General features: G+C 38.3%; 1 protein-coding gene across 1 annotated transcript in view; it reads left to right on the top strand.

Annotated features, from left to right (window-relative positions):
- Positions 1 to 17,412, top strand: part of DSCAM (DS cell adhesion molecule) — a 696,179-nt gene that overhangs the window by 122,125 nt on the left and 556,642 nt on the right. The window lies entirely within an intron of this gene.

Below are 17,412 nucleotides of genomic sequence, written 5' to 3'. Positions count from 1 at the left end.
TGCTAAGAGTGAGCAGGATACCGAAGAACAACAGTGTAGCTTCAACGCTTGTCTACTGCCCCTTCCACCCCATTCACCTTAAATATGTTAACAATCTACTGCTTTAACTATGCTGCCATTTCCTCCATGCAGTCTCTCCTCTTGCCCCCGATCATGCCGGTATGGGTCAGCAGTTCTGGATGGTCATTCCTTTCCTGGAATTCTATCCTTTATGCTCTTATACTCATCCATTCCTCTGCAGATATTGCTTGAGGCTCCATTGGTGCTTGGGTAATGGAAAACCGTGCTCTTTACAGTCATCCCAGACTAGGATTCAAATCCTGGCTATACTTTTTGCTAACCAGTGATTGTTGATAAAACACAATGTTTGAAATTCATATGTTGGCATTTTTTCTGTCCAGAGGCATGAAACTGCATAATACTTTCAGATAATTTCACGTGGTTTTATGTTATTGGAGCATATCACATAAAGCTGGGGGATTGGAAGACCGACAGGTGAGGTTGTTGAATCACCACATAAATCTACAAATTTACACTTCATTCCCTGGGCTGGTATTTTCAAACATGATTAATAGCAGATACTTAAGAAAATGAAATTATGAAAACTTCTTTTGTGAAGTTCTTGTACAAATAACAAATATCTTCACTCACAAACATTCAGTCTTTTGAGTTAATAAATAGTTTTCTAAAGCCGTCCTAAACTTCACTTTTTGGCAGAAAATAATATTAAGCATTCTGATGAACTCAGGATCTGTTTGGGTTCTTCAGACATTCAAATAGTCAAATGTGTTTGGTGTGCATGTTTCCAAATCGTGTTTCATTTGATCCCTGACAGTTTAGGGAGATCGAATAGTGCACCCTGACAAAAGACATGTTCTTGCTTTCGATCTGTATTCCTGTAGGTGTGAAACTGCTTGTAGGTAGGACTCTTTGAAGGTGCTTTATAAGTTAAGGGGCGGACACCTCTGTGAATGAAAACAACCTTTTAAGATTCCACTTAGGTGTGGCCCAACTGAATCATGGTGAGCCTTAATCTGTATTTCTGGAACCCTTTTAGGCAGAATAAGTTTGGACCTGGTCAGTCAGAGAAAAGTAGCCAGTAGGAAACCTTTGCCATATATTGGAAGATTGGAAGAGTGCCATCACCAGAACACTCCTGAGCCGGAGAAATCATAGCCTCCCTGAAGCCTTAATTTTAGACTTCTAGCCTTCGAAACTGCAAGACAATAAATGCTTGTTTAAGCCAACCACTGGGTGGTATCTGTCATTTGGCATGCCATGAGATGCTTTATCTGCAGCCTATTCACTCAGTGAGTACTGGTAACGTGTCTATGAACTCTTTAAAAGGCTGAGAACAGCAATAAATAAGAATAGGACCTGTGATTTCATGGGACTTACCTTCTGGCTAGAGGGGCAGGCAATAAACACAGAGCACTTTGTAGGCGATACTGGCAAGTTTGATGGAGAAAATAACCCAGGGTGGGAGGGGGTGATGGGTAAGATGGTCAGAAAGAGTCACCTGAAGTTTAACTGAGCAGATGACCTTTCAGTCAAGACTTGAACTAGGAGAAGGAAGGGACAGGCAGGAGCAGCAGCAGCAGCATGCCCTAAGGGTGGAGAGAAGCACCATGCCTTTGAAGGACAGAAAGAATGGATGTTTCCAAAGGAACAACTGAGGAGGGGGACAGTTTGAGGCTAGGTGGGAGAGGTGGCACGGATCAAGCTGAGGCTTGTAGGCCAAGGTGGAGAGTTCTGTATTTTATTTTAATTGCAACAAGAAGCCATTGTCAAAAATCAGATAACAGCTTGACCCTCTGCTGCTAATTTGAAATTCTTCAGCTTGTTGAAAATGTCATTATATGCATAAACCCATGTGTCTTTATGAAATCTGATAGACATTTAGTTAGTGGAATTTCTTTATCAGCCTATGTATAAATGGTGATTTTTAGTGTTTTGGGATATTCTTACTCAGGAGAGATATCAGAATTCCTTAGTCAACAATAGCATTTTAAGTTGTAATTTATCACGTGAAAAATATAACACTTATGGATATAATGTCATCTTTGGAAAAAAAAAAACAAAATTGCATTTTGTGCTAAAATTTTATTGAGATATTGTTCCTTACTGGGATGATGCAGAACTTTCCCTTAAATGTGGAGAAAGAATGTATACATCACAGGCTTCTAGCACCTTGCTAACCACCCTCATGTTTATCATAAGTTCAAATCTGTGCCAAGAGCTGTTGGGAGAAGCTTCTTTCATGGGGCCTAAGTAAAAACGGGTTAATAAAAACCAAAAATGAATGTAGTGTTGATCTGTGGTGTCTGAGGATGTGGTATGAGAAAATATAATTCAAGCATGATGTTTACAAAGTAAATTTTTTTTCAAAGTACAGAAGTTTATTGAGCTAAAGTAGCATGTATTCTGGAACAGCACCCAAAAGAGACATTAGTGCTCAAAAAGGCTGGATGCCTGGAGGCAGCTTATATGGCTGTTTGGGACAAAGGGAGAATGTGGGGGGATGGAGAAGCATGAAGAAAATGTGCGCCGTGAGGGAAGCATGGGCTATATGAGCTGCAGGGGAACATGAGCTGTCTAGAGCAGGGTGCCTTTGAATCCTACGCTGTTAATCAGCAACACAAGCACAGATAATCTGGTGAAGATGAACAGGTTTGCTGGCATCAATTTGTTTTATTAGAGTTGAAATCTATGAGCATTGCAAGGGATCTTTGGCATGTCAGCCTGCCTCAGTTGCCCTCTGTTTCTTCTTTATAGTTTCCAAATGTCCCACAGGTTCATTCACATCATTGCATGCCTCAACTTTGTTCCTTTTTCTAGCAGCACAATAGTCAATCATATGTATGCATCATTGTTCGCCAATCTACTTCTCAGTCAGTACATCCTTCAGCCACCTTGTCCATGGTTATAAAAGTGAAGTCATATAGTATCTATCTTTTTTTCTGGCTTATTTCATTCAGCATTATGTCCTCAAGTCTCATCCATCTTGTCATGTGCTTTAGGACATCATTTCGTCTTACTGCTGCATAATATTCCATCGTATGTATATACCACATTTTGTTAATCCACTCGTCTGTTGATGGGCACTTGGATTGTTTCCATCTTTTGGTGATTGTGAATAATGCTGCTATGAACATGTGCAAATGTCTGTTTGTGTCACTGCTTTCAGCTCTTCTGGGTATTTGCCAAGTAGTGCTATTGCTGGGTCATAGGACAATTTGTTATTTAGTTTCCCAAGGTACTGCCAAACTGTCTTCCATAGCGGAAGTACCATTATACATTCCTACCAGCAGTATGTAAGTGTCCCAATTTCTCCACATCCTTTCCAACATTTGTAGTTTCCTGTTTGTTTAATAGCAGCCAATCATTTAGGTGTGAGGTGGCATCTCATTGTATCTTGATCTGCATTTCTCTCATAGCTAATGAAAATGAGCAACTTTTCATGTGCTTTTGAGCCCATCTGTATATGCTCTTCAGAAAAATGCCTGTTTATACCTTTAGCCCATTTTATAATTGGGTTGTTTGTTCTTTTGCTGTTGAGTTGTATGTTTTCTTTATGTATATAGGATATCAAACCTTTGTCTGATGTGTGATTTCCAAATATTTTCTCCTACTCAGTTGGCTGCATCTTCACCTTTTTGACAAAGTCTTTTGAGGTATTTGATTTTGAGTTCCCATTTATCATTTTTTCTTTTGTTGCTTGTGCTATGACTGTAAAGTTTAGGAAGCTACCTCCTATTACAAGGTCTTGCAGATGTTCCCTATATTTTCTTCTAGAAGCTTTATGGTGCTAGTTCTTATATTTAGGTGTTTGACCCACTTTGAGTTGATTTTTGAATAGGGTATAAGGTAAGGATCTTTTTTCATTCTTTTGGCTATTGATATCCAGTTCTCCCATGCCCATTTATTGAAAAGACTATTTTGTCCCAGTTCAGTGAATTTGGGGGCCTTGTCAAAAATCAGTTGACCATAGATTTGGTAGTCTATTTCTGTACTCTCGATTTGATTCCATTGGTCAATACTTCTGTCTTTGTGCCAGTACCTTGCTGTTTTGACCACTGTGGCTTTATAATAAGTTTTAAGATCAGGAAGTCTTAATCCTTCCACTTTGTTCTTCTTTTTTAGGATGCTTTTAGCTATCTGGAGTCTCTTTCCCTTCCAGATAAATTTGGTAACTAGCTTTTCCAAGTCTTCAAAGTAGGTTTTTAGAATTGTTATTGGTACTGCATTGAATCTGTAGATCAATTAGGATAGAATTGACATCTTAACTATATTTAACCTTCCTATCCATGATCAGGAAATGTCTTTCCACCTATGTACATCTTCTTTGATTTCTTTTAGCAATGTTATGTAGTTTTCTGTGTACAAGTCCTTTACATCCCTACTTAAGTTAATTCCCAAGTACTTTATTCTTTTAGTTGTTATTTTGAATGGAATTTTTTCTTTAACTGACTCCTCAGTTAGGTCATTGATTGTGTAAAGAAACATTTCCAATTTTTGCACATTAATTTTATATCCTGCCACCTTGCTGAATTTGTTTATAAGCTCAAGTAACTTTGTTGTAGATTTCTCAGGATTTTCCAAATATAGTATCATGTCATCTGCAAATAATGAAAGCTTTACTTCTTCCTTTCCAATTTGGATGTCTTTTATTTCTTTGTCCTGCCTGATTGCTCTAGCTAGAACTTCTAGTAAAAGAAGTTGAATAACAACTTTAAAAAAAGTTGAATAACAGTGACAGAAGGCATACTTGTCTGGTTCCTGATCTCTCTCCATTGAGTATGATGCAAAGCTTTCCGTCTCTCTCTCCATTGAGTATAATGTTGCCTATGGTTTTTTCATATAAGCCTTTTATCATATTGAGGAATTTGCTGTTGATTCCTATCTTTTAAAGGGTTTTTATCAGAAAAGGATGTTAAATTTTGTGGAGTGCTTTTTCAGCATCAATTGAAATGATCATATGATTTTTCCCTTTCAATTTGCTAATGTGATTTGTTATATTAATTGATTTTCTTGTTTTGAACCATCCTTGCATTCCTGATATAAATCCCACTTGGTCGTGGTGTCTAATTCTTTTAATGTGTTGTTGGATTTGATTTGCTAGTATTTTGTTGAAAATTTTTGTATCTGTGTTCATTAGGGAGATTGGCCTGTAGTTTTCCTTTCTTATAGCGTATTTACCCAGTTTTGGTATTAAAATATTAGTTCCATAAAATGAGTTAAGTAGTGTTCCTTTTCTCTCAATTTTTTGGAAATGTTTGAGCAGGATTAGTGTTAGTTCTTTTGGAATATTTGATAAAATTCCCCCTGTGAAGCCACCTGGTCCTGGGTTTTTCTTTGTAGGAAGATTTTTGATGACTGATTGAATCTCTTTACTTGTAAGTGGTTTGTTGAGATCTTCGATTTTGTCCTGAGTCAGTGTAGCTTGTTTGTATGTTTCCAGGAATTTTTCCATTTCATCTAAGTTGTCTATTTGTTGGCATATGATTGTTCATAGTATTCTATTACGGTTTATTTTATTTCTTCAGGGTCTGTGGTAGTGCACCACTTCTCATTTCTGATTTTGTTTATGTGCATCCTCTCTCTTTTTGTCAGTCTTGCTAGTGGCCCATCAACTTTATTGATTTTTTTCAAAGAACCAACTTTTGGTTTTATTGGTTCTTTCTGTTGTTCTTTTGTTCTCCCATTCATTTACCTCTGCTTTCATCTTTGTTGTTTCTCTCCCTCTCTTTGCTTTGGGATTAGTTTGCTGTTCTTTCTCAAGTTCCTCCAGGTGAGGGGCTAAGTCCTCAATTTTTGCTCTCTCTTGTTTTTTTAATATAGGTATTTAGGTCAATAAATTTCGATCTCAGCACAGCCTTTGTTGCATCGCATAAGTTCTGATATGTTGTTTTCTCATTTTCATTCATCTTCAAATAGCTACTGATTTCTCTAGCATCTCCTTCTTTGACTCACTGGTTGTTTAAGACTGTGTTATTTAATCTCCCTGTATTTGTGAAAGTTCTCATTCATTGACAGTTATTGAGATCCAGCTTCATTCCATTGTGATCAGAGAAAGTGCTTTGAATAATTTCAGTGTTTTTAAATTTATAAAGACCTGTTTTGTGCCCCAGCATAGTGTTCCATGAGCATTAGAGAAAAATGTATATCCTGGTGTTTTGGGGGAATGACCTATATATGTCTATTAAGTCCAATTCATTTATCAAATAGTTTAACTTCTTTATTTCCCTGTTGATCTTCTGTCTGGTTGTTCTATCTATAAAGTAGAGTGGTGTATTGAGGTCTCCTACTATTGTCGAAATATCTATCGCTCCCTTCAGTTTTGCCAATGTCTGTCTCATGTACTTTGGAGCTCCTTGATTGAGAGCATAAACATTTATGATTGTTATTTCTTCTTGGTGAATTGTCCTTTAATTAATATAGAGTGTCCTTCTTTGTCTTTTATGATGTCTTTACATTTAAACTATTTTGTCCGACATTGGTATAGCTACTCCTGCTTTCTTTTGGTTACAACTTGCGTGTAAAATCTTTTTCCACACTTTCACTTTCAATCAATTTGTATCCTTGCATCTAAGATGAGTCTTTTTGTAAACAGCATATAACTGGATTATATTTCTTAATCCATTCTGCCAATCTGTATCTATTAATTGGTAAGTTTAGCCCATTAACATTCAAAGTTATTGCTGAATATGCATTACTTGAATCTACCATCTTATCTTTTGGATTTTATTTGTCAGATCTATATATTATTTTCCCTCTTTCTCTTTTTATCTTTTATTAGAGTTATATGAAATCTTTGATTAGTTTTTCCAACATCTGTGTCTCGTCTGGTGTTTTAACTTGGTCGTTAGGCTGGGTTATATCTGTCTGCATCAGGATATTCTTAGTGATCTTCTGCTGTCTTCATGACATGTGAATATCTTGATTGGTTTACTTTGGATGTTGATTTCCTTCAGCAGTCTAAAGCCTTGTATTTGGGGGATGGATGAGGAGCAGGATGCAGGGTGCAGGGCAGGACACAACAGTGCACTGATACATTGCAGCACAGGTATAGGTACAGGTTGGGGATGTTACACTGGTGTCTGTGAGTATGGATGCCTGTGAGCATGGGCGCCCAGTGGCAGGGAGGATGTGGCTCTGTGGGTGCCTAAGCCTAGGCGGTGGGGCCCTAATGTGCACTGGTCTAGGGCACAGGGCCCTTTGTGCGTATGTGCAGAGCTCAGAGCAGCAGGTTGGCATTACGCTTGCATGGGCTGGGGGCAGATGTGGCCCAGCTGTGCAGGTCAGCACTTTCTCTGAGCTGGGGGCATGACTGGGGACCCTCAGCATGTGCAGATCTGGGAGGGTCATAAACTGATATACATGTGCACAGAGCTCAGGGTGAGGCAGAATGGGGTTGCAAGACTCTATGGCTTGGGGGTGGGTGTAGCCTGGGTGTGGAGGTAAGTGCCTGTGGCCTTTATGTGCTGTCAGCTGCCTGCAGTGGACAGGGACTGGGTGGTAGGGCTCGGGAGGGTGAGACTGCTTGCATGGGAGAGGTGGGTTGGGCTGGGGCAGGTGTCCATGTGCTTGGGGTGGGGGTAAGGGGTTGGCAGGCAGGGAGCTTAGAGCATGGGGAGGGGGTGGGTGCTGGGGTTCAGGTGCATTGGGTATGGGGTGGGTTGCAGATCATAGGGCTGCGCTGGTTAGGGTAACACATTCAGGAACATGGCTTGGCTTACTTCCTAGTCCCTATCGCCCCATCCATGCATTCCTGAGGGCTCTGGGCTTTTGCATTAGGCTATTTGCACCAGGTCTTCAGTTCTGTTCTTCTCAGTTCCTCAGTTTTTACAACCAGGGTCGCTGTATGTGGTACAGAAGCCTCTCCCAGGTCACTACACCTTGGAATCACCATCTCAGCTGCCTTTCCATCCCTTCTTTAGCTGTTCTTTGGAGCAGCATTGACGTTGATCTATTCTATTCCACCATCTTCTAGGGAGCCCATAGTTTAAAAAAAAAAAAAGAGTGACTGAAGAGACAATGAGAATTAAATTCAATACATTATCCTGGATTGGATCTCATAATGGAGGAGAAAACGCCCAAAAGGATGTTATTTGGATATATGGGAAAAAATGAATACAGACTGTAAGCTTTATATCAATATTAAAGTTCTTGTATTTAATTGCTGCCCCTAAGGTGCCTACTTGAGCATCCTTGATCTTAGGAAATGTTCATGGAATTATTATTTGTCTAAATAGTATTGTGTGTTGAAATTGCACTAATCTACTTTCAGCTGTGTAGGGGGGATTGAGAGAAAGAGAGAGACAGAGAGAGAGGGAGAGAGAGAGAGAATCCAGTAAATTTTCCAAAATAGGTGGGTATTGGTATCTGGATAGGAATATAAATTGTCTGTATGGATTTTGTATCATTTTTTGCAACTGTTCTGGTAAGTTTGAAATTACCTCAAAATAAAAAAGTTTAAGGAAAAGAAAGATGAATGAATAAATGAGTAAATGATTAATATTAATTGTCCCCTGTATTAGTCAGGGTTCTCTAGAGAAACAGAACCAACATGGGATATCTGTAAATAAAAGGTTTATAATGGTGTCTCATGTAATTGTGGGAATGGAAGTGTCCAAAATCTATAAGGCAGGCTGTAGGCTGCCAACTCCAATGAAACGTCTCCACAGGAGAGGCTTGTTGGCTGAAGAAATATGAAAATTCTCTCTTCTCTCTTAAAAGTCCTCAACTGATCAAGTTATCCCATTTGAAGGAAACACTCTCTTAGTTGATTGCAGATGTAATAAGCCACAGCTGCAATCACCTGAATGATGATGTAATACACCAGCCTTCAGTTTATTGACCAACCACAAAATATCCCTGTAGGAATGCTTAGGCCAGTGCTCACCTGACCAGAAAACTGGGCATCATCACTTGGCCAAGTTGACACGAGAACCTAACCCATCACACCACATCTTCCTGAAAGATTGTCTAGAATACAATCTTTTTAAGGCAAAAATGAGGAAAGAGAGGATCCTGGACATGGCCCAGGGTAACTGGGAACGTGGATGAGATATTAACCTAAGGTGCTTCCTTGTGTGGAGAAACAGAGATGATAATATTTGTACAAGACTTTCAGAAGTACGCTAATGTTGAAAAGCTAATCTTAACATGGTAGTCCTTGTATATAATCTCTTGCTAGTTTTTCAATAATTTGTTACCTTGAGACATATTTTCCAAGTAATATTAAGTGATATTATTATGATTATTATGAGCAGTAGCACTTGTCAGGAAGTTACTGTTGCTAGCACTGCACTGGGCCTTTTAGATCATTTATTGCATTTACTCCTCACACTAACTCTCTGAAGTAGTGCTGTTATCATGAGGAAATTGAACTCTGAGAGTTTAATTCACTTCCCCAGTCTTCATGATGTTAACAAGCTGTAGAGCTAAGATTGACCCCAGGTTTGCCTGCATTGACTGGGATCCCTGTAGAGGCCTATTGGCAGTCGTGTCGCTCTGGCCCATGCCTGGGTGAGGAAAGTTGACACAATGATAGAGCACCAAAGAGGAAATATTAGGAACTCACATTTTACAAACTGCCTTTGTCCATATTATATTGGTATCCTAGTTTATGTACTTTGGGAAAGCTGCACACTCAGTATAGGAATCTAAGTCTTTGACTCCAGGTCTTGTTCTTGATTTTGAGCATGGATACTGCTTAACTTTGGGTCCATTTCTTAAATATGCTAAGACCTCCTAGCAAGTATTTGGGCTCCCTTAAAAAATGGTGGAAACTCCTGATTAAATTCTGAGAAAGAAGAGTTCTATGTTTAGATTTATTTTTGCATCCTTAAAGACACTGGGAGCGGTAGTGGGGAGAAAACGGTGTATTAATCTAGAATGTTGAATTAAAAAAAAAAAACAGTCGGTTTGTAAAGGATTTTTGGCCACATTATCCAGACATAAGGTACCCAAGGAAGCAAGAATATAATTTATCCTTTATTTTTTAAATGTTTGTATACTCAGATGTTTAGTAATGACCATAGGTTTGTAATGATTAGAGGTGCTGGATTGCAACCCCTATACCCCACCATTTACACAGACTTGGTAATGTCATATGCATTGCTAACGGTTACTTCAGAAATTGCAAGCTTGCTGTTTTACTTTCCTTAGTTGTGAGAGCTGATATCTTAAAAGGATTGTGATTCATTATTTATTATTTTCTTTCTTTTCATTTTGTTTGGGGAAAACAGATGAATTATACATTAATTGTATTGTATTGCCTCCCAAAGTATAGAAATTGAATTTTGGAGGTGAGAGCTGAAGGGTAGATTGCTGTTTCTTCATTGATTATACCCCCGGAAAAAGTGACTTGTTGACAGATTGCAGTTCTGTTGTGAATAATAGTTATTTCCATGGACTTGGCGAAACAAAATAGATAGGTGGTGAAGGCTGTTCTAGCAGAGCTGGGTCATGTCGTGTGAAATAACTTGCCCAAGACTTCTTTTTCCCATACAAATACAATCTGGAGTTCTTAATTATTAAGATAGAAAATCTAGCTCCTGCAAATGAGACTGTAGAATAATGCTAATTGATTGTGATTTCTTTTTCTTCACGTAATTTGTTTCACTTTCTTTTCTATAACAACAAATAAAGGTTTTCTTCTTCTCTGTTAGTCAACAAAATTTCCTTTGTTTTTATTCAGTTATTTTTCTTGTTAAACAATTTTCCACATCTGAAATAGCACAAGTTGAATAATGAAACACACACACACACAAATTCTGCTTTATGGTGTTTTTTTAATTTTTTTGGCCTGTATATGGGAGAAAAAGAACAGTTGATCCCTCATGATCTTTATGTACTCTATTTCTAATAGATTATCATTAGTTATTACTTTGCTAATGATTTTTCTCATTTTTGTGAACTTGAAGTAAAATGAAACTAAAAATACAGCCTCTGTTATTTAAATAGAAAAGGGCGTATTCCTCTAGAATGGCAATTTTACTACAATTTCCTGCCATCCTCACTGGCTGTAATTTGCCACATCCCTGGATGCTAATGAAAGCTTTGACCATCTTGGAGGTCAGTGTTTGAGATTAAGTACAAATTTTTCCTCCTGATTAAAGCTGTTCTGACTCATGTTGATACTGAACAGACAATCACAAAGTAATTTTTCCTGAACAGAGGACAATACGTAATATCGTGAGGTTTTGTGAGGCCGTTCAAACGCAGTAGCCTGGAGTCAGAAGAACTCGGCATCTTTCTGGAGTGCCCTTGGAGCCTGGCCAGTTGCTTGTGTGTAAAGTGACCAGAAACAATATAAGCCATGCAGGAGGGCTGCGGGCTCCCCTTGGTTGGCTGTGCACCCTGTCACCTGCTTACCCGGCGGAGGCGAGGAAACAGCTTTCAGCTTGTTCTGTCACTGAATTCTCAGCACAAGTACGCATTTTAAATTCTCCTTGAATCCATTTTAAAATTCTCTGCAATGTCAGGAACTAGTACACCTGAGATGAATGGAAGCCGATGAAAACAGGGCCATATGATCTCATAACCATGTGGGTAGGATTGTGCCAGGAGTAGTAGCCCATTGTATTAGAGAAACAAATGATTAACTGGGGGCAGGATTAAAACCAGAGCTCAGTGAGCCTTGGGGCTTTAATCTTAGCCAAATCCCCTGAGACAGCTGCAATTTCAGGGGAAGGTGACAAGGATTTCCTAAACCAAATGCAAATAGATGTTTAACTTTCAACTGCAGTTCCTGCCCAAAGGCTTTACAAATGCAGAGAACTCTGGTATGCCTATCATCAAATGTTGATTTTTACAGAATATTCCAGTTTGAATGGGCTAAAATTTGAACTGCAGTGGCTTAAAAAAATTGTTTTAGTTATTATCAAGGTGGCGTTTCTTTGATAAAAGATTTCAATGACAGATATGTGTTAAGTAGAGATAATACTATTGGGAAGCTTTAAGAGAATTTGGAAAGGATTTATCAAATGTTAAATTTAATCTTTTGCAATAAAGACCATGCAGTTTCACTATTTGGTAAGGCAGCAAATTATGAGATACACACCGTTGTTGTTTCTTTAATTAACTGATGCTAAAAAAATATAGCATAAAACTTAATAAACATAGGAAGCATTTTCTAAAGCGAATGCATGTTGTAATTAACCTATAATTGTGAATGCCTCATCAAAAAAAATCAGTGTGAGGATTAGCATTTATATTGGGAAAGTACAAAGTTCTGTGAGTTCTGGGCTACATTTTATACTGAGAATTACATGCTTTTTGCTCAATATGGCCCTAGTTATCTCTTTGGGAAAATGGGCAGATGTAAGTTAGATGATGTCAAGGTAATTTCCAGTTAAGGATCTATGATCCGTGACCTTTTTCATATCCTCACCATACTCCTTGTTTCATTGCTGGGGTTATTAGAGTTATTATTAACTTGCTCCCCAAACCATTATTATTATTTTTTTTAATGTTGTTTTGCAGTGTCTGCTTTTTTTTTAAGTAAAATTATTTTACAAGACCCTTTTTTAATTTTTGGAAAATGCTGCATGGATGTTTCCAAAGATTCATGGAAAAAAAAATTCATGGACCCTTGAATTACTTTTATGTGTGTAATAGAGTCAGAGCCTCATTTTGTGGTTTTTCTTTGTAGATGCCATGCCCATCCACTGCACCAAACATTGTCTTTGCTACCACTAGAGTTCAGCCTTCCTCTATTGTCCAGTTTTTTTTAATGATTTTATGCTTGGAATATGGGATTATTAAGTACAGGAATTTGCTTTTGGAAGCAAATTGAGGTCTATTAAGGAGAGAGTGCTTCTTTCAGCAGTCCTTGACAGATTTCTTAGGAGAGTTGGGTTTCAAGCACGGTTCTTTGTCTAATTCCTGCTGCTTTCCTGGCAGAAATCTATGGCTATGTCTCCATAAACATCTTGCGAGGGTGACTGTGCCTGTCAGTACTAGCATCCTGTGAGCTGGTAGAAATTCAGAATGTCAGACCTCTGGATTCAGGATTTGCATTTTAATATATCCTCAAATCATGAATATGTGCACTGAAATTTGAGAAGCACTGGACTAAACTCTGTTTGTCCTTCATGCTAACTGTGGCCTTGAGAGGGTTTCTCCCTCCTAGCATGAAGTTTTGTCATTCTCCTTAATCAGTTCTATCTCTGAGACATAGAACAGCTAGACAAGACCTTTTCATTTTACTGGTCATACCTGATGAAAGGAGCATGGGATTTTTTTCTCCTTATCATTAGACAAGGGAAAAGAAATCCTCTCTGAAATGTCCATGTTTCTTGCTATAGTACTGATATGCTTAAAAAGCTTATAAACATATTAATATTAGCTATTTTTTGAATATATCCATCCTTTTAAACATTTCATTACCATATAATAGATCCAATAAGGAAATGAATCTAGAGCTCCTGGAGCTAAACTGAGCTCCAGTATTTCCCATCGCTCTTTGTTTTCTGTGGTCTTATACCTGTGGATCATCAGAACCACCACAGTGGCTTGATGACAATTCCAAATTCATTGTTCTCAACCCTAGAGCTTGCCTTGGATTGGAGGCCCCAAGGAATTGGTACTGGTGCAAAACCACTCTAAGGTTCCTGGTGACCTGTTGCATTTAGGACTCTTTGACCTGACTTCACAGAGCCTCTGTTTCTACTTTAAGAGATGATGGGGTTAAAAATAGGGGTGTTTATCACCTTATGGGATGGAATGAGAGCTGGTTACACTGATGGAGGTAAAAGCTGTCCATGTGTTATAGCTCACATGACTGCGGTTGCCCTCTGAGATTCCTTCTGATTTCAGAGCTTCGTATTTGTTGACACTTCTGAAATGGGAACTCATTTCATTCCTTGTTGTTGTGATAACACTTCAGCTCTACACCACATCTGAGTTATCCAGGGTGCCTGTGCTGGTTTGAAATGGTTATATACCCTAGAAAAGCCATATTCCTCTAATTCTGATTCAATATGGTAGGGTAGAAACTTTGATTATGTTGTTTCCATGGAGAGTTGACACACCCAGTTGTCCATGTGACGTTTTGATTAGATGAAGATGTGACTTGCCCATTCAAGGTGGGTCTTAATTAGTTTACTGGAGTCTTTAAAAGGGGAGATATTTTGGAGAAGGTCAGAGCCAACGGAGACACAGACATTTGAACATGCTTGTAGTGCCCACAGAGACATTTAGAGATAGAGACAGAGATAGCCCAATGCTAAGCAAGAACTCACAGAAAGAGCCCAAACTTGAAAACAAGAAATGTCTGGCCCTGGGAAATGTAAGTTAAAAGATGAAAGCCAAAGTTTTGCTCCAGAGCAAAGGAAGCCACTGGAATCAGAAGCTGGAAGCAATAAAACAGGATCAAGGACACGCAATGTCTTCCCATGTGACAGACATGGGCTTTCTTTGGAGTCAAGGAATCTTTCTCTGGATGCCTTTGTTTGGACATTTTTATGGGCTTAAAACTGTAAATTTGTAACTTAATAAATCCCCTTTATAAAAGCAATTCCATTTCTGGCACATTGCATTCTGGCAGCATTAGCAAACTAAAATGGTGACCTTCATCAGACTTGGAGGCTGATATGCATAATACACATTAAGCAATTAGCTCCCAAACCTGGCCCTATGACTTCTCCTGGAAGGCAACTCATTTCTAGGACTTTTAAGCTGGTATGGTCAGTGCCTCAATTTCTTTTACAGAACATCAAGGAGAGAAACCCAACCGCAGCAGAAATGGGGGAATACTGAGTGTTTATGCTCCTTTTTTTCTAAAGTTTACCATAGCAGACCTGGGGTTTGGGATCAAATTTAGGTTTTACTTTTCTGATACAGAATTATCTCTCCTTTCCTTTTTCTTGAGGCATAATTCCGTTCACACCAATATAATTTTGCCTCATTCTTTAATGCATAGTAATTTTTCTTTTTAAAACACAGAAAAACTATTTTTATCACTGAGTTTTACTTGTCTTTATCTTTTATCCCTTACTTTGTTATTTACCAAACTCAGAGTGATACCGATAGTCAAAATTTGAGATAGCATTAATTTTGAGCATGAATCCACAAATTTAAAATCCGGCCTTGCTGCTATGAGCACTGCTCCATCCGGAGGGCCTTGCCATCTCCAGAATACTAGCCTCTTGGGTTCTGTGGGTACGTTCAAGAGTTATAATGTGAGGTGGGACTAGAACATGATGATACTATTGGGAATTTTAATTTTTTATAATTTGGTGATTTTCTTTCACAAATGGGGTCATTGCGTTAGAGGTCTACCACTAACCATGTTAATGAGTGAGGAGAGCAAGACTAAGTCAGTTAACATTTCTGGGCTTCAGCTTCCTTCTCTATACCATGAGGTGGCATGGCCAGAGTGTTCTGTGTCCTGCATTCCAGGCCTGTAGCTGAGCTCTTTATAAATGCATATGAGCTCTGTTCTTCAGCATCCTTCTGAGACGATCCAGTTATATTGGTTCCATTGAAAACTTTGGAAAGACTCATGGAATTGTCTTTAAAGTCATTCTACCAGCCAGAAGGAAATTCACATTTTTTTTCTCAGTAGGATGTCTCTCTCCTTTTGTCCTGTTATATTTCTCCTCTCCATCCCCCTGATTGGTCTGAGGACCTTCAGAGTTGGGATGATGTTGGGAAGAGACAGTGGGACAGCTGAAGCCAATAAGGGGATGTAGAAGAAAGGAGAGCAGAGGAGGTGTTTATATTCCATCCATGCCAGGAACCGTATTCATGTCTGTGGGCTCATTTGTGCCCTTAAGTTCTGAAAGTTGATGTATCATGTATGTGACTTTCCAGGACTTGAATGGACAAACATTAAATCAATGGAAATGAAACCCAACAAGAAATTGTTAATATTATCTGTCCTCAATCTAGAAACCAACAAATGCTTCAGACGCTACAATGTATACTTGTCCCAGAGCACCTTTCTTATTGCTGTCAAGTCCCATCACATCTGACTACCTTTGTGCTTTTGTCTCTCTTTGCTTTTCCATTTGTAAAATGGGTCCCTTTGAAAAATACAGTAACAGCTTTATAAATATTTTTTATTTTTCCAATTTGTACTTGTCTGAATTTTTAAGTGGTCGTTCTTCAATACTTCGTACATTTGTTCATCCTTGCTCCGTTTTTTTTTAAATTGCCTTCTAAAATTTTGTGGCAACTTTAATTCAATTCTCTCTTCTAGTCATCTAGCTATGACATTAATAATCTGTTCCAAATATTAGATTGCTTTTTGATTGCTCTGGTATCAGTAGATAGTATATATGGTCATCCCTTTGTTTATTAAGGACCATCCCATGACTCTACATTTTGTCCGTTGCTCCATCAGCCCATGGTGCAGCATCTACTTCCTTATGCTTTCTTCCAAGTATAGAATTCTTTGTCCTCCATGCTGGCATTTTGCTTCAAGTTGGCAATGTTCAGGACACCATTTCAGGCTGTCCAATATTTTAACTTCTAGTAAGGATTCATGAGTAAGGCCACATTTTTATCATCCCTATGACCCAAGTCCATTTCTCTCTAGATTTTGTTTTTAGGTGCATGGGAGAAGTTTAGAATCCTAATGATCGGAGATCCTGAAATATTTATTATGCATGTCCATCTATTTCTCTTATTGCTACCTCACCTCCTATGCTTAATGTTGTGTTTACAAGTACCTTCTGGGAATTGTGATACAGTGTATATGTTTACTACGCATGTTTATAGCATGGAATCTAGGCATATTTTATTCTTGTCCCTTCTGGCTGGCACTGACATAATAGTTTCTGAATCTGGTATGAGTGTATGTGTGTGGGTGTGTGTATGCATCTTTGTGTATTTTATCACATTTGGTGTTAGAAGAAAATTTTAAAATACCTACCCAGTGAAAGTCACAGTGAAAATATTTGAATCAGTGACTTTTTTATATGTGGTTTTGAATAAGCATTTTCACTTTTTAAACACAATTGTGAGTATTTACCTCCTTTTGCTCATGTCTGATAAAGAGATTTGGATTTAGACATGCAGTCAGCCATCCAAATATATGCATAAGAAGTGGTTTACGAATGAGCTACTTTGTGGCGTTTTATTGCATAGAGTCTCCAGGACTACACAGCCAGTCTAAGTGGGACTTAATCAGGTACCATCAAACACTGGATTTTAGGACCTTAATCCCAAACCGGAGGTTGACTATTATCGAAAGTAATTACTTTGTGATTCACCCAGATTTGACTAGCATTTGCTAATCTCACCAGCATATGAGATAAGAGTATTAGAAATAAGAAGCAGATGAAATAAATTACATTTTATAGTATCCTTAGAGAATAATATTTGACTCAGAAGTGAACCTATATACTAGACTGAGTTATTTATTTTTTAACAAAAGAAGAAATTAAAATAAATAAA

This window comes from Tamandua tetradactyla, chromosome 10 (assembly GCF_023851605.1).
Source record: "Tamandua tetradactyla isolate mTamTet1 chromosome 10, mTamTet1.pri, whole genome shotgun sequence".
Classification (NCBI taxonomy): Eukaryota; Metazoa; Chordata; class Mammalia; order Pilosa; family Myrmecophagidae; genus Tamandua; species Tamandua tetradactyla.
This window is presented reverse-complemented; position numbering and strand designations above follow the sequence as displayed.